Below are 24,133 nucleotides of genomic sequence, written 5' to 3' on the forward strand. Positions count from 1 at the left end.
CCGGCTACTGTTCAACCAGCCCTCTCCACGGGCTCTTGTTCAACCACCCCTCCACGGGCTACTGTTCATCCAGCCCTTCACCGTCTACTGTTCATCCTGCCCTCCACGGGGTGGTCCTATTCATCCAGCCCTCCACGGGGTCCTGTTCATCCAGCCCCAACCGGCTTGATCGATCGGGGTCCTGTTCATCCAGAGGCAGCACCACGGGGTCCTGTTCATCCACCCCCACCGGGAACTATTCATCCAAACACCCCAGCAACACTCAGTGTTCATCCAGAGGCAGCATCGACCGGCTTCAGTTAGCAGCAGTAGCGAAGCAATCGCTCAATCGGGATCAGTTAACAGCCATCGATCGATCGCTCGGGTTCAGTAACGCGTAGCCTGCAGTGCAATTGCTCGGGTTCAGTTAGAGCCCAACTCCTCGCACCCACGCGTGTGCGTGTATGAGAGAAACGCGCATCGCTCGGCCCCGACCACCCACCTTAACCGGGAACACCCCGATATTTTCCTCTCCCTCGCTTCTACCACAGTTTTTTCCATCATGGACGGCCCAAAGAATGTCATGCAGCTGCGTCTCCGGCCCGCCCAGGACGAAAAGCCCATTTTCTGTCATGATTTTTTTCATAGAAGTAGGACCCCACCACATCTATAATGATACCGGGTTTTGTCATAATTATCATCATAGAAGTGTCATAAGTATGACAGAAAAAATTGTCATTCAGCCCAAAATGTCACGGATGTGTCTTTTTTTGTAGTGTTATTTAGTGATGAATCCACTATTTTGGAAGAGGTTCCAATTGATTATGTGAACAAAGTTGCTATCTATGATGATTATTGTGATGACATGTATGCTATAAAGAATAATGATAACCATGGAACTTGTCATCATGATTTTAATTTTCAATTGGATTATGCCTCCCATGATAGTTATTTTATTGAGTTTGCTCCCACTATTATGAATGACAAGAATTTTGCTTATGTGGAGAGTAATAAAATTTCTATGCTTGTGCATCATGAGAATAATGCTTTATGTGATAGTTATATTGTTGAATTCATAAATGATGCTACTGAAAATTATTATGAGGGAGGAATATATGCTTGTAGGAATTGCAATAATATCAAGTTTCCTCTCTACATGTTGAAAATCTTGAAGCTATGCTTGTTTTGCCTTCCTATGCTAGTTGATTATTGTTCCCATAAGTTGTTTTCTCACAAAATCCATATGCATAGGAAGTGGGTTAGGCTTAAATGTGCTAGTTATATTCTTCATGATGCTCTCTTTATGTTTCAATTCTTATCTTTTATGTGAGCATCATTGAAATCATCATGCCTCGCTAGGGGCGTTAAACGATAGCGCTTGTTGGGAGGCAACCCCATTTTATTTTTGTTCTTTGCTTTTTTCTCTTGTTTAGCAATAAATAATTCATCTAGCCTCTGTTTAGATGTGGTTTTATGTTTTAATTAGTGTCTGTGCCAAGTAGAAGCTTTGGGAAGACTTGGGTGAAGTCTTTGTGATCTGTAAAAAACAGAAACTTTTGCGCTCACGAGATTAGCTGCCATTGTTTACTGGAGAGTGCCTTTAGGTTGATTCTTTTTTAATATGATTAATAGACAAATTCCTCAGGTCCAAAAATTTATTTCGAAATTTTTGGAGTGACGTAAGTATTCGAATAATACAGATTACTACAGACTGTTCTGTTTTTGACAGATTCTGTTTTCTATGTGCTGTTTGCTTATTTTGATGAATCTATGAGTAGTATCGGAGGGTATGAACTATAGAGAAGTTGGAATACAGTAGATGTTACACCAATATGAGTTTAGAATGAGTTCACAACAGTATCAAAAGTGGTGGTTTATTTTCTTATACTAACGGAGCTTACCAGTTTTCTGTTGAGTTTTGTGTTGTGAAGTTTTCAAGTTTTGGGTAAAGATTTGATGGATTATGGAATAAGGAGTGGCAAGAGCCTAAGCTTGGGGATTCCCAAGGCACCCCAAGTTAATATTCCAGGAAAACCAAGAGCCTAAGCTTGGGGATGCCCCGGATGGCATCCCCTCTTTCGTCTTCGTTCATCGGTAACTTTACTTGGAGCTATATTTGTATTGACCATATGATATGTGTTTTGCTTGGAGCGTCATTTTATTTTCTTTTGTTTTGCTTGCTGTTTGAATAAAATACCAAGATCTGAAATTCTTAAATGTTAGATAGTCTTCACATAGTTGCATAATTATTCAACTACTCTTTGATCTTCACTTATATCTTTCGGAGTAGTTTGTCATTTCCTCAGTGCTTCACTTATATCTTTTTAGAGCATGGTGGCGATTTTATTTTGAAGAAATAGATGAACTCTCATGCTTCACTTATATTATTTTGATATTCTTAAACAGCATGCTAATTTTCTTTGGTTATGAAACTAGTCCTAATATGATGGGCATCCAAGATGGGTATAATAAAAACTTTCATATAAAGTGCATTGAATACTATGAGAAGTTTGATACTTGATGATTGTTTTGAGATATGAAGATGGTGATATTAGAGTCATGCTAGTGAGTAGTTGTGAATTGAGAAATACTTGTGTTAAAGTTTGTGATTCCCATAGCATGCACGTATGGTGAACCGTTATGTGATGAAGTCGGAGCATGATTTATTTTTTGATTGTCCTCCTTATGAGTGGCGGTCGGGGACGAGCGATTGTCTTTTCCTACCAATCTATCCCCCTAGGAGCATGCGCATAGTACTTCATTTCGATAACTAATAGATTTTTGCAATAAGTATGTGAGTTCTTTATGACTAATGTTGAGTCCATGGATTATACACACTCTCACCCTTCCACCATTGCTAGCCTCTCTTGTGCCGCGCAACTTTCACCGGTACCACACACCCACCATTACCTTCCTCAAAACAGCCACCATACCTACCTATTATGGCATTTCCATAGTCATTCCGAGATATATTGCCATGCAACTTTCCACCGTTCCGTTTATTATGATAAGCTCCATCATTGTCATATTGCTTTGCATGATCATGAAGTTGACATCGTATTTGTGGCAAAGCCACCATTCATAATTATTTCATACATGTCACTCTTGATTCATTGCACATCCCGGTACACCGCCAGAGGCATTCACTTAGAGTCATATTTTGTTCTAAGTATCGAGTTGTAATTCTTGAGTTGTAAGCAAATAAAAGTGTGATGATCTTCATTATTAGAGCATTGTCCCAGTGAGGAAAGGATGATGGACTCTATGATTCCCCCACAAGTCGGGATGAGACTCTGGACGAAAAATTAAAAAAAAAGAGAAAAAAGAGGCCATAAAAAAGAGAAGGCCCAAAAAACAAAAAAACAAAATGAGAGAAAAAGAGAGAAGGGGCAATGCTACTATCCTTTTACCACACTTGTGCTTCAAAGTAGCACCATGATCTTCATGATAGAGAGTCTCCTATGCTGTCACTTTCATATACTACCGGGATTTTCATTATATAACTTGGCTTGTATATTCTGATGACGGGCTTCCTCAAAGTGCCCTAGGTCTTCGTGAGCAAGCAAGTTGGATGCACACCCACTTAGTTTCTTTTGTTGAGATTTCATACACTTATAGCTCTAGTGCATCCATTGCATGGCAATCCCTACTCACTCACATTGATATCTATTGATGGGCATCTAGCCCATTGATACGCCTAGTTGATGTGAGTCTATCTTCTCCCTTTTGTCTTCTCCACAACCATCACTCTATTCCACCAATAGTGCTATGTCCATGGCTCACGCTCATGTATTGCGTGAAGATTAAAAAAGTTTGAGAACATCAAAAGTATGAAACAATTGATTGGCTTGTCATCGGGGTTGTGCATGATTTAAATATTTTGTGTGATGAATATAGAGCATAGCCATACTATATGATTTTGTAGGGAAAGCTTTCTTTGGCCATGTTATTTTGAGAATACATAATTTCTTAGTTAGTATGCTTGAAGTATTATTATTTTTATGTCAATATTAAACTTTTGTCTTGAATCTTGCGGATCTGAACATTTATGCCACAATAAATAAAATTGCATTGATGATTATGCTAGGTAGCATTCCACATCAAAAATTCTGTTTTTATCATTTACCTACTTGAGGATGAGCAGGAATTAAGCTTGGGGATGCTTGACACGTCTCCAACGTATCTATAATTTTTGATTGTTCCATGCTATTATATTATCCATCTAGGATGTTTTAAATGCATTTATATGATTTTTGGGACTAACCTATTAACCTAGAGCCCAGTGCCAGTTTCTGGTTTTTCCTTGTTTTAGAGTATCACATAGAAGGAAAACCAAACGGAGTCCAATTGACCTGAAATTTCACGAAGATTGTTTTTGGACTAGAAGAAGCCCATGGAGTACCGAAGATGGACCAGAGGAGTCTCGAGGCCACCACCAGGGTGGGGGCGCGCCCCCCTATCTCGTGGCCGCCTCGGGGACCCCCCTGATTTTCTCCCAACTCCAACACCTCTTATATATACCCAAACTTCTAGAAAGAAACCGAGATCAGGAGTTCCACCGCCGCAAGCCTCTATAGCCACCGAAAACCAATCTAGACCCGTTCCGGCACCCTGTCGGAGGCGGGAATCCCTCTCCGGTGGTCATCTTCATCATCCCGGTGCTCTCCATGACGAGATGGGAGTAGTTCACCCTTGGGGCTGAGGGTATGTACTAGTAGCTACGTGTTTGATCTCTCTCTCTCTCTCGTGTTCTAGATTTGGCACGATCTTGATGTATCGTGAGCTTTGCTATTATAGTTGGATCTTATTATGTTTCTCCCCCTCTACACTCTTGTAATGGATTGATTTTTCCCTTTGAAGTTGTCTTATCAGATTGCGTCTTTAAGGATTTGAGAACACTTGATGTACGTCTTGCATGTGCTTATCTGTGGTGACAATGGGATATTCATGTGATCCACTTGATGTATGTTTTGGTGATCAACTTACGAGTTCCGTGACCTCATGAACTTATGCATAGGGGTTGACACACATTTTTTTCTTGACTCTCCGTTAGAAACTTTGGGGCACTCTTTGAAGTTCTTTGTGTTGGCTGAATAGATGAATCTGAGATTGTGTGATGCATATCGTATAATCATACCCACGGATACTTAAGGTGACATTGGAGTATCTAGGTGACATTAGGGTTTTGGTTGATTTGTGTCTTAAGGTGTTATTCTAGTACGAACTCTAGGATAGATCAAACGGAAAGAATAGCTTCATGTTATTTTACTACGGACTCTTGAATAGATCAATCAAAAAGAATAACTTTGAGGTGGTTTGTGCAAGTAGACGGCCAATCGGTGTCTTACCTGGAAGTTTCTCAGGATGGGTGTAGCATATGCCGTGCTCGCTGTCGATGGTTGGTATGAATAAATCGACGAGAGGGTGAGATCTCGCGCTGTCAGCACTCACTTTGGCCTCAAGGTGCTCGACCATCTCCTGATCCGTGGGATAGAACTTGATGCCAGCCGGCAGGACCAACCAATCCTTCCTGGAGTTGCATCGGCTAATTCCAGTTATATGGTACACAATGTATGATCAAATCGGCTGTTTTAAGTGAATGATGAAAGATTTCAACAGATAAGTGGTAGTACTCCACATCTGAAGTCCACAATACCCGAACACGCCCCGGGATTCTTGTGTCACCTCACGCGCAGCATGTTGTCACGTCAATTCAATGTGAGGACATGATGAATAATTTGACCGACGTTTACTAGTACTGCTACTGTACTACTTACTAGTCGTATTTAGTGTCACATTTTAACCATAGGTTTAACTAACAAAATGTCAATGCATGTCACCGAAAATTATTCCATTGGAAACTATGTTCAAATACGAATAAAACGATATAATTTTTTGTGACATGCATTAACATTTAGTTAGTGAAATTTATTGTCAAAATTTGACACAAATTATGAAGGGGGCCAGTAAACCAGGAGGGAGGTAGTAGTACGAGTAGCGCAATATACGGTATAGAGGACTAGTACAAATTTAGAAATGGGGTAAGAAGTTACAAGGCTGTGCGACAAAATTTGTAGGCTACATGAGTAATACAAAATATAATTCTCATTGGACAACACTTTCACCAACAAGTACACACTTGAAGCCTAATTGATATTATATATATAGGGTGGGTCTATTATGATAACACCCTTAAGAGTCTTATTATGATAACACCGGAGCTTATTTTGATAACACCCCGACCCACCTGTAGCTACAAACTAACCACAACCAAACTGCGGACGCAATGAAAAAAAACAAAACATAACCCACCCCGCTTTATCCTCTCCTCCACCCCTCGCTCTCCCCGTGCTCCACACCCGCATCCCACCGCGTCACCACCGGACCACCTCCCTGCCCGCGCCGCCACACCACCTTCCTCCCCCATGCCGCCTAGCCGCTATCTTCGCCCGTGCCGTCGCCCCACCTCCTTCCCCTGCGCTGCCGCGGTGCCATCCCGACGACCTCCTACCTCCCACCCCGGGTCGGCCCCTCCCTGTGATGCGGCTGACCTCCTCCTTCCAACCCAGACCGCCGGAGACCCGCCCCGCCCGCGCGTCGCCGGAGCCGCGCCCCCGCCGCGCGCCACCGGAGCCCCGCCCCCGCCGTGCGTCGCCGGAGCCCTACCCCGCCACCTACCTCCACGCTCCGCCTCCTCCCCTGCAGCACCTTCCCGTGGCGCAGCCCCCTACTTCTCCTGGATGGCCACCGCCCCCTGCTCCGTTGACCAGAACAACCCCTCCTCCTCCCCATCCACGGTGGTCGTACCACCACCAACGACCTCTCCCGGTGCCGGATACGATGGGATCCGCCTACAGCGTCGTCGTCCCCGTGGGATCCGGTGGATTCCGCCTCCAGCGTCGTCGTCCTCGTGGGATCCGATGGGATCCGCCCCCGCCCCCTCCCCGTTCACTACCTCCCTACGGTGCCGGGCAACACCGCCGCGCTGCCAGGCCCCGCCCCCATCGCACCAATGAGCGCAGCAGCCTCAACCTCCCATGATGGATCCAGGCACCCCCGGTCAGATCGCGCCCCAAGTACCCGCGCCGGCGCCGCCAAGTTAGTGGGTCGCCGCCCCTCGGTCCCCCTATTCTACCTCCCATCCTCCATCGCTGGAGCAGCACGGCCGTGGGCGTGCAGTGCACTGCGACTCCTCGTGCAGTGTAGATCGGGCATCAGGCAGGATTGCAGTTTCGTTGTGGTGGCTACATGCCAGAATGATTTTTTTAGTCATTTTGTATTTCACTCGCTTGGGGTGCAGCTCGCGGGCGCATCCTGTGCAGCTCGCTGGGCCTATCTGGAGGTTCCCATGGGCCTCCTCTCCCCACTGCATCGCCCTTCCCGGCGGCCTACTACAAGCATGGCGAGTAGAGCATCAGGAGACGCATAGTGCTCTTCTGCACTTCATTGATTTTTGTGCTTTTCTAAACAGAAAAAGTGCAAATGAAGTCCTCTCTGGTTTTCTATTGAGGTTCATTCTACTTATTTTTGCAGGAAAGGTGAAGTGGTGTAGTTCGGCTGGATGGCCCGTTCCTCAATTTTGTTGTTGTTGAAAACTGCACTTCATTAGTTCATTGTAAAAACTGCACTTCATTACCACGATGGTTAGTGAAAGTGTACCCCGTAGAATTTTGTGCGGTTCGGCCAGTGGAGAGTGCCGATATTGTATGGGTGTGTGGCTGTGTAAAACTATCAATAGTTGTGTATGCTTTGTAGCTCACTTTGTTCTCTTGTGCTGTTCTCTATATAACTTTTCCGTGGTCCACTTGGCAAACACAAACAAGAACATCTCAAAGCAGCTCACTTCTTATTAGATGTAGTGCACTCGCTCTGTCCCTACGGTCCACTTCCGGGCCCAATGCTTGACGTCAAGTGCACTTCACCTTGTTTCGGAAAATTTGGTAGTCTCGAGGTAGTATTGCGGTTCACCAACGCTCGGCGTGAAGTACACTCCATCTCGTTTGGAAAAATTTACGTCCCACAAAAAAGAAATCATGCAGTGCACTTGTCAGTCCGATGAAGTGTAGGTTTTAGTCTAAAGAAGTGCACTCCACCTTGTTTGGGAAAAATTACGTCCCACAAAAAATAAATCATGCAGTGCACTTGTCTGTCCAATGAAGTGCGGTTTTTAGTGTAAATAAGTGCGGTTTTCTGTCTAATGCAGTACGACCCATTTACGGTAGTCTCGAGGCTCACTTTTCATAGTCTTGCGGTTCACCAACACTTGACATGAAGTGCACTCCACCTCGCTTAGGAAGATTTACGTACCACAAAAAAGTAATGCGGTTCACTTCTTGATAGTGTTGTGGTTCATTTACACCCAATGTGAAGTGCACTCTACTTTCTCGTCCTTAAAAAAATTATGTTTGAATAAAATAAACCATGCAGTTCTCTATCACGTCTGATGCAGTGTGGTTTTTCATCCGATGCAGTGCGGTTTTCAGTCGGATGAAGTACCCACGTCGATTTGGGTGTCGCGAAAAATAGAGTGTCCGCATTTCGCTAAATTTGAAATTCCTCTAAAACCGTAAAGAATTAGAGAGAGTGTTCTACATGAAAAAGATGTGCCTCGTCGATATCTTTCCAACGGCGTATCGTTTGAATCATTCCGACCAGCGGTTTGTAAAAAATTTGCGAAAAACAGCCGCTGCCACTCGTCGCCCGCCGCACGATTTTCAAAATTAACTTAAAATCGTAAGGAATCTCAAAAACATTTCAACACATGAAAGTTGCACCTCGTCCATAGCTTTTCAACGGGATATTACACGCCTTGTTTTGAAAAACGGTTAAAAACTGGAGCGAAAACAATACCGAAAATTTGAAAAAATTTGAAAAACAGAATTCCATGATTTAGTAAATTTGAAACTTCTCTTAAACCATAATGAATTAGAGAAAACAATAGTTATGAAAAATATGCGCCTCGATGATATCTATCCAATGGTGTATCATTTGCCTCATTCCGACGAGCGGTTTAGAAAAATGCGAAAAAAGCTCGCTGCCACTCTTTGTGGGCCGCATCATTTTTGAAACTACTCTTAAACCGTGGGGAATCTCGAAAAGTGTTCAACATGGCGAACTTGCGTCTAATCCGTAGCTTTCAAACGGTATATTACACGCCTCCTTCCAATATGCAGTTAAAAAATTAGAGCGAAAACAGTACCGAAAAAACACTACGCGAAGGTTTTTCCGACACGAAGTTCAGTAGTCTCTGTATTGCAGTGCTCTTGCTAAAGAAAGTGCAGTGCCCTCGCGTTGAGAATGCAGTGCGGAAGTGTTATCAGAATAACTATTCTGATAATATTATCAGAATAGACGAGCTGTATATATATATGGCTTCTGCACAACATCTCCATCATCATTATCAGTACATCCTACGCAGGTGAGTTAGGATGCACTTGATCCCAGAAAGGTATCTATCCTTCAAACCAGAGGAGTGCTGCAAACTAACAACAGTACATAATATCCAACAAAAGAGGGTCATGCTACAGCAGCAAAATACATGGCTCAGACTAGATATCAGTACGAATCAAGTTATGCATATTTGTGGTTGGCATGAACCACATCGCCGCATGTCAGGTTTGCAAAAGCCATCCATCGCATGGAAGCTTGATGCCTTTCACACACTGAAGATTATCTGGCAACAAGCTATGTCGACAAATCTCTGGATATGGTGATTCATGAAACCCATGGTATGATGTGTAAACACAGTTCCCCCTGGCGAATGGAAGTAGCATAGCACGGTAATCATCGCCGGTGATATGATCAATGATTGGTTGGATGATAGGATAATTGAGCCCGAGGAACATGGAGTGGTTGTCGAGGCTGTAAACCCGCCTCCAGTTGAATACGCCTGGCCCAACGGAGTTGGAATCTTTCTCGAACACGAACCAACCATAGCCATCAATGTCACGAACGCCCCAGGCATTGTACTGCATGTGGTTTGATGAAATGGTTTGGTCAATTTGGTACGTGCAAATGAGCATCAAAGGACTGCTGTCAGTTGAACGAGCGATAAACCACCACCCATCGGCTGGTATGATTCCAGGTCCTGGAATCATGAAGGTCAGCGCATTTGCGTCTGCTGCAACTATTCAAATTGGAGACCAAAAGGGCAAAAATAAAAAATCATGTTCAAAGTATGTGTGGAATTAAGATTATTATAATAGTGACACATATCATAGATAGAGAATTGCAATGTCATGGTCATAATCATACCCCAAGTTAAAAAATAAGCCAATGGCTTTCCTATTCCCTACTCCTATAAAAGACTCAGTTGGTGATAATGGTGTGTCTGTCATCCGTCAATTCTGACCATTAGATCTGCATCTAAGGACTATGATGTAAGTCGTGGCATTTTTGCAACAAGACCCCATTCCTCTGCTCCAATTTGCAGAAACCCCTTAGTATCTTGAAACCAACCACATCCCTCCCCCACCTCATCAAAACGGCCACAAGGAATATATTTTGAGTGAAACCTAATACGAGTATATTTTTAGTGATATATACACCAAACTATAGTGTTTTTCTTTCAAGTTTGTGAACATGTATTATTCTATTTTGGGTCCATTGCAATGCAAGGGCACATTGCTAGTCTAGCAATATATCATGGTTCAAACATCATGTAACAATGAGAGGAAAACAGATATGACAGGGCCTACTCATATTCTACCATAGCACTAACTACAGTTATCATATAAACTCTAAGCAATAACATGCGTTGTTATAAAAATCCTGGAAATGAGAGTAACATATAGCAATCATGAGGTTATACTCATAATATCTATTCTAACAATCATTAGATGCCAATTGTTCTCATATCAACTCTAACAATAACATGTGTGGTCATAAAAATCTAGGAAATGAGAGGAACATATAGCAATGATGTGGTCCTAGACATACTATATATTCTAAATTTGTAACAATGAATAGGCAGTCGTATTCTTAAGGTAAAGATGAGATGAGGTAGAACAATTACACAACGATAGATTCCACCAGTATAGGCAGCAAATCTGTGCGTCGACCGCATAAACGATGCCATCATGCACTATAGCATTAGACAGAAATGTTGGGTGAAGAGGATCGACGATGAGCCATAACCATGTATGGCGACTGGATTCCAGATAGACTAATCCCATGTTGAACACGACAATGAGCTTGTAATCCATGTAGTCTTGTGATGGTGTGGGCACTTCGTAGATTACAACCTTCAGCAAACAGTGGTCGAGCCAAAAGCTCGACGCGTCTCGTGCGTAGTAGGCAGGAGTGTCCGGCGGGCCGCGAGGCTTGATGGCGGCAGTATCCAATGATGGAAGGGTGATCTCTCGCTGGGTGTAGATATCCATGAGACGCCATGGACTACCGGATTGGTGGATGAGGACGATCCAGTTGGCCTTCATGCCCGCCCAGTAGTGGCCGCGCATGAAGGACAGGTGGACGGGTAGTGGTAGCCTGTCGAAGGGCACCACGGCAACCTCCGTAGGATCGTCAAGTTGGTGTCGGGGCCACCTGCGAGGATCGGGCATCAGCAAGCAGGGTGTCTTGAAAAGAGCCAGCTGGTTGCAGACGAGTACATGGCACAAAGACACCGAGCTTGCGGCAAGACGGACGGTGCTGAGCAGGTCCATATGATTATAGATCTGCTCCAAGAGAACATCAGGGAGGGAATTCCAATCGTGGCTCTGCGTGTCAGTCGGTTCTGCCATAGGGTTGGGCACTAAGTGACTGGGGTTTTCGGTGCCTGTGAGCCAGCAGGGAAGTGGATTCGGGCAGGGGAGCGAAGAAGATGGCGTGTGGCCGAGCAGTGAGCGGGGGGATATGGTACGAGCGAGCTACCAAGGAAGATGGCGCGGGCGGGCGAGCAGTGAGCGGTTGGAAATGGTGTGCGGTCGAAGATTGGGAAGAGAGGAGGAAGAAGAGTGAAAGACGGGGAAGAAAGTGCATTAAATCTCAATTCTACTAGTACTACTACTAGGATATACCGTCCTTCGGAGTGTAAAAAGTTACGCCGATGACATGTGGGTCTACCTCAAGAGGGCCCATATGTTAGTTAATGGAGGAGAGAGGTGCGTAATCTTATTTGCGGAAGCGTGCTCCACTGGCAAACATGATGGCAGTACTGGGTAAGGTTGATTTAGTAACACCAACACGCTGGTTCAGCTTATTAATCAAGTGTCCCATCTGCTGAAGCGTGTATTGTCACTTCACTGTGAAGACTAGTTGAATAGTTCTCTCTGACCAAGATGGGGAACAATGGTCGCGAAGACTTCCTATCTACAATATCCCTATGCATGTACGCTCAGGCCCCTCCCAATGCTCCACCTTGTACAGGTGCTAAGGCTGCCATGTAGGCAAAAAGTCTGATGTGGCAAGGCAAAAAGACTTAAATGGAAGAATCCCACCAATGCATGAAGAACTTTAGTTAAAAAATCATTAAATATTATCTTTTTAAACATTCAAATGGAATACAACATACAGATGTATGTAGACATATTTTAGAGTGTAGATTCACTCATTTTGCTCTGTATGTAGTCACTTGTTGAAATCTCTAGAGGGACAAATACTCTATGGGAACAAAGGGAGGCTTTTACTCCGTATTTGGGAACAGAGGGAGTATCACAATATGGAGGGAATATAGGAAGCTTGAAATATGAACATGTCAATGGGAGGGAGTAAAAGCCTCATGCATGCATGCATGCAACATGCAACACTCACACGTACACATGAACGCCCGCAACACTCACGCACCCGTGCGGCACACAGCACGCGACGCAACACACACGCTCATGCTCAAGTGCTCAACCTACTCCCTACGTCTGTGAAAGACTGTACATTTAGAGATTTACACATTGACCAGGGCATAATTAACGCCCAAAAGTAGCAGATTTATGTGTGCATGCGACCATTGAGAGAAGAAGATTAAATGAAGGTTGTTGCATGCGGTAATTAAGGATAGACATGTAGCCTATAGCTAGAGCACAAGTTGGTGCATTAGTAAGTCAATATCGATTTTAGATTAAAGGCTAAATGCATTGGAAGTGTATGCACTCACATACATTGCCAGGGTGGTTCGCGCGCAAGGGTTGGATTCCTGTCACGCCTGCGTAAAGTTGTGTTCAACTGATTTCTTTGCTCTGCCAACTGACAGGTGGTACCCAGAAACCAGGTGAAAATTTAACCAGTCAACAAAGTGCCACGTCGACTATGTGGCCGGTCAGTAGGGTGCAATACGGCGCTCTATGATGAGCTAGTGATCGTATAATCACCGCAAAACTATATATAGTGACCGTAAAGAACGTATTGTTACATACTTTGACTGCCAGTGTATTTTTATCGTTTCAAATTAAGCCATATTTAACCAGAAAGGACTAGTACTTGTACTTCTTTGATGTGTCCCGTCAACTCGCCGAACGAGGAGAAGCTTGCTTACTACGCCTCTCCCTTGCCCACGCGCGCGGTGGCTCATAGGACAAGGACAGGGTTTTGACTACAGCACCCTCTCCCTCTCCCTCTCGCTCGCCCTCGCCCTCGCAGTGGACGTGCAGCAGTTCAATCGGTGTCAAATTGCCAGAAGCATATTGTACTATAGTATCATCATTGTTGGACCTTCCGAAGAGGCTAAGAGCCAGGTGCAAGGCTCACACGAGTACGAACTGTTGAACCTCCCGAAGAGGCAAAGAGCCAGGCGCAAGTTTTTATAGGAGTTGTTGTCCTAGTAGGAGTATTACAACTATAGCGAATGATGCTACTGTATGATGCCGCCACGTCACCTATATCCAAAGCTGTGCCACCTTTTTTCTCAATGAGCGTGTTGGATCCCATGCAACAACCACACAAGTTGCATGTACACATAACACATTTACTACTAAAAAATTTGTGCATGAATTTTTGCATGACTAGTCTACATATATTCACAGCGCTACCGTTCAGAATTTACCATACCCCACTTACACGTTATAGATGGGCTACATGTCCTCCTCCAGGTTCTAGTCCCAGGTGTTCTTCATGGATAGAGGTGGGCAAAGGGAATCATTGTCACAGCTTTCTAGTCCGGTTCCACACGATGGAGACTCATCCAAGCTGAAGCGGCATAAATCAGGGATAGCGTGTCCCAGCATGTCGTTAATCCGGCGGTGCGCACTAAAGACACAACCATGCTTCATGAACGGCGGGCCTCCGGTGTCGTGCACGGAAGGTGGCATCCGCTTCACAATGGGGTAGCTGTCCCCAATGAAAAGCGAGTACTCTCCAAGAGTGTTCCTCGGCACCCACGTAGCATCACGGGGGTCAAACTCGGCGCAATTCATCTGGTACACATGGCATCTCAGATCTGGACACATGGTGACGTACACAGTCAAGGTCCATGCATAATAATGTTGTGCTCAAATATGGCGGTCAGTAATACTGTGCAGCAAATAGTACTACTCTTGTATAGAGGAAGTAAAATAACCGCCTTATTATATATAGCCACTCTTGGCTACATGGATGAGATAGTAAGACATGGAAAAACAAAAATAGTGGCAGCTAGTGGGTTTAAGTCTTCAAGGGCCTAGCTAGCTATATGCGTCCTCCAAGGTAAAAAGTACTCCTACTAGTACTAGTAAGTAGTACAACAACGAAAGAGAAGGCGAGAGGGTTAAAAAATATAATACTAAATGGAATACCTGGGTAGATGGACTACAAAAAAAAGACACATCCGTGACATTTTGGGCCGAACAAATTTTTTTCCTGTCATACATATGACACTTCTATGATGCTAATTGTGACAAAACCCGGTATCATCATAGATGTGGTGGGCTCCAACTTCTATGACAAAAAATCATGACAGAACATGGGGTTTTTGTCCTGGGCGGGCCGGAGACGCAGCTACATGACATTCTTTGGGCCGTCCATAACGGAAAAAACCATGGTAGAAGCGAGGGGGAGGAAAATTTCGGGGAGTTCCCGGTTACGGTGGGAGGTCGGGGGCCGAGCGATGCGCGTTTCTCTCGTACACGTACGCGCGTGTGTGCGAGGCGTTGGCTCTAACTGAACCCGAGCGAGGCATTGGGCTCTAACTGAACCCGAGCGATTGCACTGCAGGCTATGCATTACTGAACCCGAGCGATCGATCGATGGCTGTTAACTGAACCCGAACAAGCGATTCCTTCGCTACTGCTGCTAACTGAAGCCGATCGATGGGATGAACAGTGAGTGTTGCAGTGGGTTTGGATGAATAGTGAGCGGTGGCATTGCCTGTGGATGAACAGGACCCCGTGGTGTGGTGGAGGGCTGGATGAACAGTAGACGGTGGAGGGGTGCCCATGGAGGGGTGGATGAACAGGACCCCGTGGTGAGGAGGTCTGGATGAACAGTAGACGGTGGAGGGGTGGTTGAACAAGACCCCATGGTGTGGAGGGCTGGATGAACAGTAGACGGTGGAGGGGTGCCCGTGGAGGGGTGGTTGAACAGGACCCTGTGGTGTGGAGGGCTGGATGAACAGTAGACGGTGGGAGGGGTGGTTGAACAGTAGCCGGTGGAGTAGCGCGCGGTGGAGGCTGGATGAACAAGAGCCCGTGGAGGCTGGATGAACAGGAGCCCGTGGAGGCTGGAGGAGGTCGATGGTGGAGATGAACAGTATCCCGTGGAGTCCCGTTTTGCGGTACGCCACACCCCTCCCAATGAACAGGACCCTCGTTTCGACCGTAGCGCTCCAACACAAGTCCGTTTCCTCCGTTTTGCAGTACGCCACACCCCTCCTGATCAACAGGACCCCCGTTTCGACCGTAGGAGGTCCGTTTCCTCCGTTTTGCAGTACGCCAGACCCCTCCCAATGAACAGGATCCCGTTTTGGACATGGCCGGTCGAACACAAGGCCGTTTCCTCCGTTCTGCGGTACGCCAGGCCTCGTTTCCATCGCCTATTCCGTCCAAGCCCTCCCGATGAACACGACCACGCATTTCGTTGCCTCCCCATGAACACGACGCATTCTGTTGCCTCCTCATGAACACGACGACGACGCTATTTCTCCGTTCTAACCCAGCCATGTACACAAGCCCTGGCCGTATGTATGCGCGAGTAGGCGTTCGAGACCCCGCCCGTATGTACACATACGTGGCCGTATTTTCTTTCTTGCACCCTGGCCGCTGTACGTATGTGTAAATGCTACGTGCGCACCTCTACTACGACACGTGCGCGCCTCTACATCGACCAGTATGTACGTACACGTTCGTGACCAGAATGACAATGCTACGTACGCTTCGACCAGGTAGGTCCCGACTGTCAGGCACTTCCTTGCCTGCGAAGATGTAGCTGGTCAGTCCCAGCAGTCAGGGGGCGAATCTTTTTTTTGCCCGAACGCACTTCCTTGCGTGCGAAGATGTAGCTGGTGGGTCCCAGCAGTCAGGGGGAAACATTTTTTCGCGAAATACGGTGGCCCGTCCGGTGGGTCCCGCTGTCAGGTGGAGGAATAATTATTTTGCACGTAATAAGGAGGCACTTCCTTGTTGTGGCCGTGGACCCAGCTGTCAGCCTCTCCACGTACAGTCCACATCCAATGGAAGCCGTTCCTTGACCATGTTGACCACGCCACGCCGAGAGCACTAGGGCGGTGGACGACGGCGAGGCCTAGGAAGGGGACGACGCAGAGCCGGGGAAGACGCGGTAGTGGATGCCCACGCGTAGAGGAGTACGAGGGTTCACTAGTTCGCTACGGTGTGAGGCTGCCGTCGCTGCAGAATAACAGGGGGTGTGGGTGAGTAGAGGGATGGCCTGGCCTGCGGTGGGAGTAGTAGGGGGTGGTGAGGCCTCTACCGCATCGCAGCCGGCCACGGGAGGCAGGAGCACGAGGCACGACCGGCGCTGGTTTGGGCGGCTGGAGCAAGAAGACCAGAGGTTGAAGAAGCACTACGGCCATTGGATGGACATCGTACGGTCACTTGAGCTAGAATCGTGCATATTGACTAAATTGACAAAGCCCTCCGTCCCCGTCAACTTAGTAGGCCCACAAGTCAGCCTGCCACTATACTGGGTCCCAGCTAACAGGGGGAGTATTCATTTTTTTTGTGCATAATAAGAAGGCACTTCCTTGCGTGCGAAGATATAGCTGGTGGGTCCGAGCTTTCAGCGGCGGAAACGTTTTTTTCGCAAAATACAGAGGCCCTTTCGGTGGGTCCCTGATGTCACGTGGAGGAATAATTATTTTGCGCGTAATAAGGAGGCATTTCCTTGGGTGCGGCTATGGACCCAGCTGTCGGCCTCTCCACATAAAGTCCGCTTCAGATGCATGTCGGTCATTGACCACGTTGACCATGCCGTGCCGAGAGCACCAGGGCGGTGGACGACGGCGAGGCCTAGGAAGGGAACGACACGGAGGCAGGGAAGACTCGGCAGTTGTTTCCCACGCGGAGGGAAGTACGACTGTACGAGGGTTTATTGGTTCGTCTGCCGTCGCCGGAGAATAACAGCAGGTGTGGGTGAGTAGAGGGATGGCTAGGCCAGCGATGGGAGTACGGTCGGGCAGTGAGGCCTGTGCGGCAGCACAGCCGGCCGTGAGGAGGAGGGAGCAGGCAGTCCCGCCGGCGCTTGTTTGAGCGGCTGGAGTAGGAAGAGCAGAGATTGAAGAAGCACGACGGTCGTTGGATGGATATCCAACAGTCAGTGCTTATGCGTCAACCTTTTTTTAGGAAAGCCTCAAATCTATGGAAAACAGCATACAACCCATATGCCATTATTTCTAATAATTTACAGCCCATTTGCTAATTCTTAAGGTTTTTTTGGAGCCCATATTCTTTTTGTTAGCATTACAGCCCATATTCTGGCCATAGTTAAAAAATTAACGAAATTTTGCATATTTCAGTGCGGTCTGAACTGTTTTTAATCCCGAAATTTCGACTCACCTTCAAACTGATTTAAAAAATAAATGTATATCAATATAAAATCCAACAAATTCTCCACGCATAAAAATTAATGTAATTTAAAATCTCAAAATGAATAAAAAGATATTTTAAACTAATTGCCGGTTTGATGTGTTTTAAAAATGTACAGCCCATTTCTCATTACTGATGGGCCATTTTCTCGGCCAGCCGAATGAAGCTCTCCTCATCTTGAAAGATTTGCAGCCCAACAAGCCTGACAAAGCGACTTACTTGGCAAATCACAAAAAAACTGGGCTGTGGCCGTGGACCCAGCTGTCAGCCTCTCCACGTACAGTACTCTTTCGATGGAAGTCGGTCGTTGACCACATTGACCACGCCGTGCCGAGAGCACCAAGGCAGTGGACGACGGCGAGGCCTAGGAAGGGGACGACGCGGAGCCGGGGAAGACGCGGCAGTGGATGCCCACGCGGACAGGAGTACGAGGGTTCATTGGTTCGGCTGCGGCGTGAGGCTACCGTCGCCGTACAATAACAGGGGGTGTGGGTGAGTAGAGGGATAGCATGGTCCAGCGGTGGGAGTAGTAGGGGGCGGTGAGGCCTCCGCGGCATCATAGCCGGCCATGAAAGGCAGGAGCACGCGACACGATCGACGCAACTTTGGGCGACTGGAGCAAGAAGACCAGAGGTTGAAGAAGCACTACGGCCGTTGGATGGACATCGTACGGTCACTGGAACTAGAATCATTCATATTGACTAAGTTGACAAAGCACAACATCCTCGTCAACTTACTAAGCCCACAAGTCAGCCTCCCACCAGGTTGGGTCCCAGCTAGCAGGGGGAGTATTCATTTTTCTGTGCGTAATAAGGAGGCACTTCCGATGGGTCCGAGCTGACAGCGGTGGGGGGACGTTTTTTCGCGAAATACGGTGGTCCGTCCAGTGGGTCCCAGCAGTCAGGGCCAAACGTTTTTTTTCATGAAATACGGTGGCCCGTCCGGTGGGTCCCAGCAGTCAGGGGGGAAACGTTTTTTCTACAAAATACTGGTGGCCCGTCCGGTGGGTCCCTGCTATCAGGTGGAGGAATAATTATTTTGCGTGTAATAAGGAGGCACTTCCTTGCGGCTGCCGTGGACCCAGCTGTCAGCCTCTCCACGTACAGTACTCTTCCGATGGAAGTCGGTCGTTGACCACATTGACCACGCCGCGCCGAGAGCACCACGGCGGTGGACGACGGCGAGGCCTAAGAAGGGGACAACGCGGAGCCGGGGAAGACGCGGCAGTGGATGCCCACGCAGAGAGGAGTATGAGGTTTCACTGGTTCAGTTGCGGTGTGAGGCTGCCGTCGCCGCAGAATAACAGGGGGAGTGGGTGAGTGGAGGGATGGCCTGGCCAGCGGTGGGAGTAGTATGGGGACGGTGAGGCCTCCGCGGCAGCACAGCCGGCCACGGGAGTCAGGAGCATGCGGCACGACCGGCGCTGCTTTGGGTGGCTGGGGCAAGAAGACCAGAGATTGAAGAAGCACTACGGCCGTTGGATGGACATCGTTGACCACACTGCGCCGAGAGCACCAGGGCGGTGGACGACAGCGAGGCCTACGAAGGGAATGACACGGAGTCGGGGAAGACACGGCAGTGGCTGCCCACGCGGTGGAGAGTACGAGGGTTGACTGGTTCGGCTGTCGTCGCCGGAAAATAACAGGAGGTGTGGGTGAGTAGAGGGATGGACAGGCCAGGGTTGCGAGTATGATGGGGCCGTGAGGCCTTCCCGGCAGCACTTCCGGCCACGGGAGGCGGGAGCAGGCGGTTCCGACGGTGCTGGTTTGGGCGGCTGGGGCAGGAAGATCAAAGACTGAAGAAGCACGATTGCTGTTAGATTGACATCTAACGGTCTGACGCTGGTAGAGTCGATTGTTGACTAAGTTTATTTTTTGAGAAACCTTGTGTACGCATGAACTTAGCAGGCCCACAAGTCAGCCTCCAAATCTGTGGCAGACAACATAAAGCCCATTTGCTATTTTTTATAATTTGCAGCCCATTTGCTAATTCTTAAGTAATTTATTACAGCCCATTTTCTGCCCAGGACCACGGTCAAAAAGTCCAACCTTATTTTGCATATTTCGGTGGAGTCCAAACTGTTGTAATCCCGAAATGATAAACATTTTTTAAGAACTTATTGATTTGCCAAAAAATCGTTTTGTTTGTGTAAGCAAATAAGACGTGGGACAATTTAGTTGGTTTAATGGAAAACCAGTGGTAAAAAAATCAGCGCTGGGTGGGAAAAAACAACAAAAATAAGGATGTAAATATGAAAAGGGAATTTTATGTGTTTTCAATATAATGATACATGTATATGAACTAGTAAAACTATAGGTAGAGATTAGAAAACGGATGTAGGACATGCGTTTCAAGAGGAAAATAAAACTGGGCTGTGTGTTTGATTCAGTAAAAAAACTACCTGCGGATGTTGTAAGACAAAATATAACTAACGCTGGCGGGACAGAGGCCAGTAGATACCTGCTGGATCTTTGTGCCCCGTTGTCATCATGGGCTGGGCCTGTTAAAAACAAAACAACCCTGGGCAATCTACAGCCCAGTTGAAACTTGCTTGACCTGAAAAAACAATATACGTGCTCAATAAACGAGAGAATTCTGCAAGTACAGACTAATAACTGGGATGCAGCATGGATATTGTTTTTTATCGTGATAATAAGTGCATGCACTTGTTTCGAAAAAATTGGAGAACTGGGAATTCAAACGGCGGGTGCTTATGCTACCCATCAAATAAAAATTAGGTGCCTGAAAATTCGTTTCGAAACAAATGATTTAGCTTTATATCCACGTCGACCCTCGGCATGATGGTTGGAAGCAAATGCAAGTGCATACCAAAAGATTGTTAACAACAATACCAACTTGCGGACGACAAGGTAGTACAACTACCAATACCAAACTAACTTATAATCTTTTTACTCCTGGCCCTAGTGTTCATCTCGTAGAAAATCTTGCAGAGGACCAGCTCCCGCTCCTTCTCTTGCTCCAGGTCCCCGAGGTGGTACTGGTGCATCACCTAGTTGGTCCTCTGCTGGTCGAAGTTCTCGTTGGTGTGCAGCACCAGAACCTTTTTTGCTCCCCGTCTGCCGGCCGTTGACCATCACCGGCAAGGTATTGCCGGTCTTGTGCCACATCGTGTGCATGCCGCACTCCGACTGTATCTTGCAACGCGTCCACGTGCCCCTTTTGAACGCCCTAGAATTGCGCTGGAAGAAATGCTTCCTTAGGCCACTCAGTGTGATACCTGCAGTATTGTGGAATACAGGTTTTAGTGTACCTAGTTGGCATTTTCATAACATCTTCGGCATGTTGCAGTCACTTGTTTCACTTTTTATTAACTGTCAAATTGTAATTGCTTCACCAGGTCTGCGTCTAAAAAGAAAAATAGAGCTATAAACAAAGGAATATGTTTGTGCAAGTAGACGGCCGATCGGTGTCTAACCTGGAAGTTTCTCAGGTTGGGTGTAACATATGCCATGCTCGCTGTCGATGGTTGGTATGAACAAATCGATGAGAGACTGAAATCTCGCGTTATCAGCACTCACTTTGGCCTCAAGGTCCTCGATCAGCTCCTGATCTGTGGGATCGAACTTGACGCTAGCCGGCAGCACGGGCCAATCCTTCTTCGACTTGCATCGGTAACTCTAGTTATATGGTACTCAATGTATGATCAATCGACTGTTTTAAGTGAATGATGAAAGATTTCGACAGATAAGTGGTACTCCAAATCTGAAGTCCAGAATACCCGAACAAGCCGCCGGGATTCTTGTGTCACCTCACGCGCAGCGTGTTGTCACATCAATTCAATGTGTGGACATGATGAATAATTTGACCGATGTATACTAGTACTGCTACTGTACTACTTACTAGTCATATTTAGTGTCACAATTTATACATAGGTTTAACTAACAAGTATACACTTGAAGCCTACCTGATATATATGGCTTGTGCACAGCATCTCCATCATCATTATCAGTACATCCTACGCAGGTGAGTTAGGATGCACTTGATCCCAGGAAGGTATCTATCCTTCAAACCAGAGGAGTGCTTCAAACTAACAGAAGTACATAATATCCAACAAAAGAGGGTCGTGCTACAGCAGTAGAATAGATGGCTCAGTCTAGATATCAACATGAATCAAGTTGTGCATATTTGCTGTTGGCATGAACCACATCGCCGCATGTCGGGTTTGCAAAAGCCATCCATCGCATGGAAGCTTGATGCCTTTCACACACTAAAGATTATCTGGCAACAAGCTGTGTCGATGAATCTCTGGATATGGTGATTCATGAAACCCATGGTATGATGTGTAAACATAGCCCCCCCCCCTCGTGAATGGAAGTTGCATAGCACAGTAATCATCGCCGGTGATATGATCGATGATTGGTTGGATGATCGGATAATTGAGCTCGAGGAACAAGGAGTGGTTGCCGAGGCTGTAAACCCGCCTCCAGTTGAATACGCCTGACCCAACGGAGCTGGGATCTTTCTCGAACACGAAGCAGCCATAGCCATAAATGTCATGAACGCCCCACGCATTGTACTGCATGTGGTTTGATGTAGTTATTTGGTCAATTTGGTACGTGCGAATGAGCATCAAATGACCGCTGTCAGCTGAACGAGCGATAAACCACCACTCATCAGCTGGTATGATTCCAGGTCCTGGAATCATGAAGGCCAGCGCATTTGCGTCTGCTGCAACAATTCAAATTGGAGACCAAAAGGACAAAAATAAACAATCATGTTCAGAGTATGTGTGGAATTAAGATTATTAAAACAGTGACACATATCATAGACAGAGAATTGGAATGTTGTGGTCATAATCATACCCCAAGTTAAAAAAATAAGCCAATGGCTTTCATATTCTGGCAATATGTCATGGTTCAAACATCATGTAACAATGAGAGGAAAATAGCTATGACAACGACTACTCATATTCTACCATAGCATTTACTACTACTGTTCTCATATCAACTCTAAGCAATAACATGCGTTGCTATAAAAATCTTGTAAACGAGAGTAACATATAGCAATCATGATGTTATGCTCATAATATGTATTCTAACAATCATTAGATGCCAATTGTTCTCATATCAACTCTAACAATAACATGTGTGGTCATAAAAATCTAGGAAATGAGAGGAACATATAGCAATGATGTGGTTATAGACATGCTATGCATTCTAAATTTGTAACAAATGAACAGGCAGTCATATTCATAAGGTAAAGATGAGATGATATAGAACAATTACACGATGATAGATTCCACCAATATAGGTAGCCAATCTGTGTGTCGATCGCGTAAACGACGCCATCATGCACTATAGCATCAGACAGAAATTTTTCCTCAACAGGATTGATGATGAGCCATAACCATGTATGGCGACCTGATTCCAGATAGACTAATCCCTTGTTCAACAAGGCAATGAGCTTGTAATCCATGTAGTCTTCTGATGGTGTGGGCACTTCGCAGATTACAACTTTCTGCAAATAGAGGTCAAGCCAAAAGCTTGACGCGTCTCGTGCGTAGTAGGCAGGAGTTTCTGGTGGGCCGCGAGGCTCGATGGCGGCGGTATCCAACGATGGAAGGGTGATCTCTCGCTGGGTGTAGATATTCACGAGACGCCACGGACTACCGGTGTGGTGGATGAGGATGATCCAGTTGGCCTTCATGCCCGCCTAGTAGTGGCCACGCATGAAGGATAGGTGGAAGGGTAGTGGTAGCATGTCGAGGGGCACCACGGCAACCTCCGTAGGATCGTCAAGTCGGTGTCTGGGCCACCTGCGAGGATCTGGCATCAGCAAGCAGGGTGTCTTGAAAAGAGCCGGCCGGTTGCGGACGAGTAGATGGTACAAAGACACCGAGCATGCGGCCAGACGGACGGTGCTTAGTAGGTCCATACGACTACAGATCTGCTCCAAGAGAACATTGGGGAGGGAATTCCAATCGTGGATCTGCGTGTCAGTCGGTTCTGCCATTGGAGTTTTCAGTGCCTACGAGCCAGCGGGGAAGTGGATTCGGGCGGGCGAGTGAAGAAGCTTCTCCTCATGTGGCCGAGCAGTGAGCGAGGGGATATGGTACACGCGAGCTACCAAGGAAGATGGCGCGGGCGGGCGAGCAATGAGCGGGGCTAAATGGTGTGCGGCCGACGATGGCGAAGAGAAGAGGAAGAAGGAAAGAGGAGGAAGAAGAGTGGAAGACGGGGAAGAAAGTGCAT

Source organism: Triticum urartu, chromosome 1 (genome assembly GCF_003073215.2).
Source record: "Triticum urartu cultivar G1812 chromosome 1, Tu2.1, whole genome shotgun sequence".
Taxonomy (NCBI): Eukaryota; Viridiplantae; Streptophyta; class Magnoliopsida; order Poales; family Poaceae; genus Triticum; species Triticum urartu.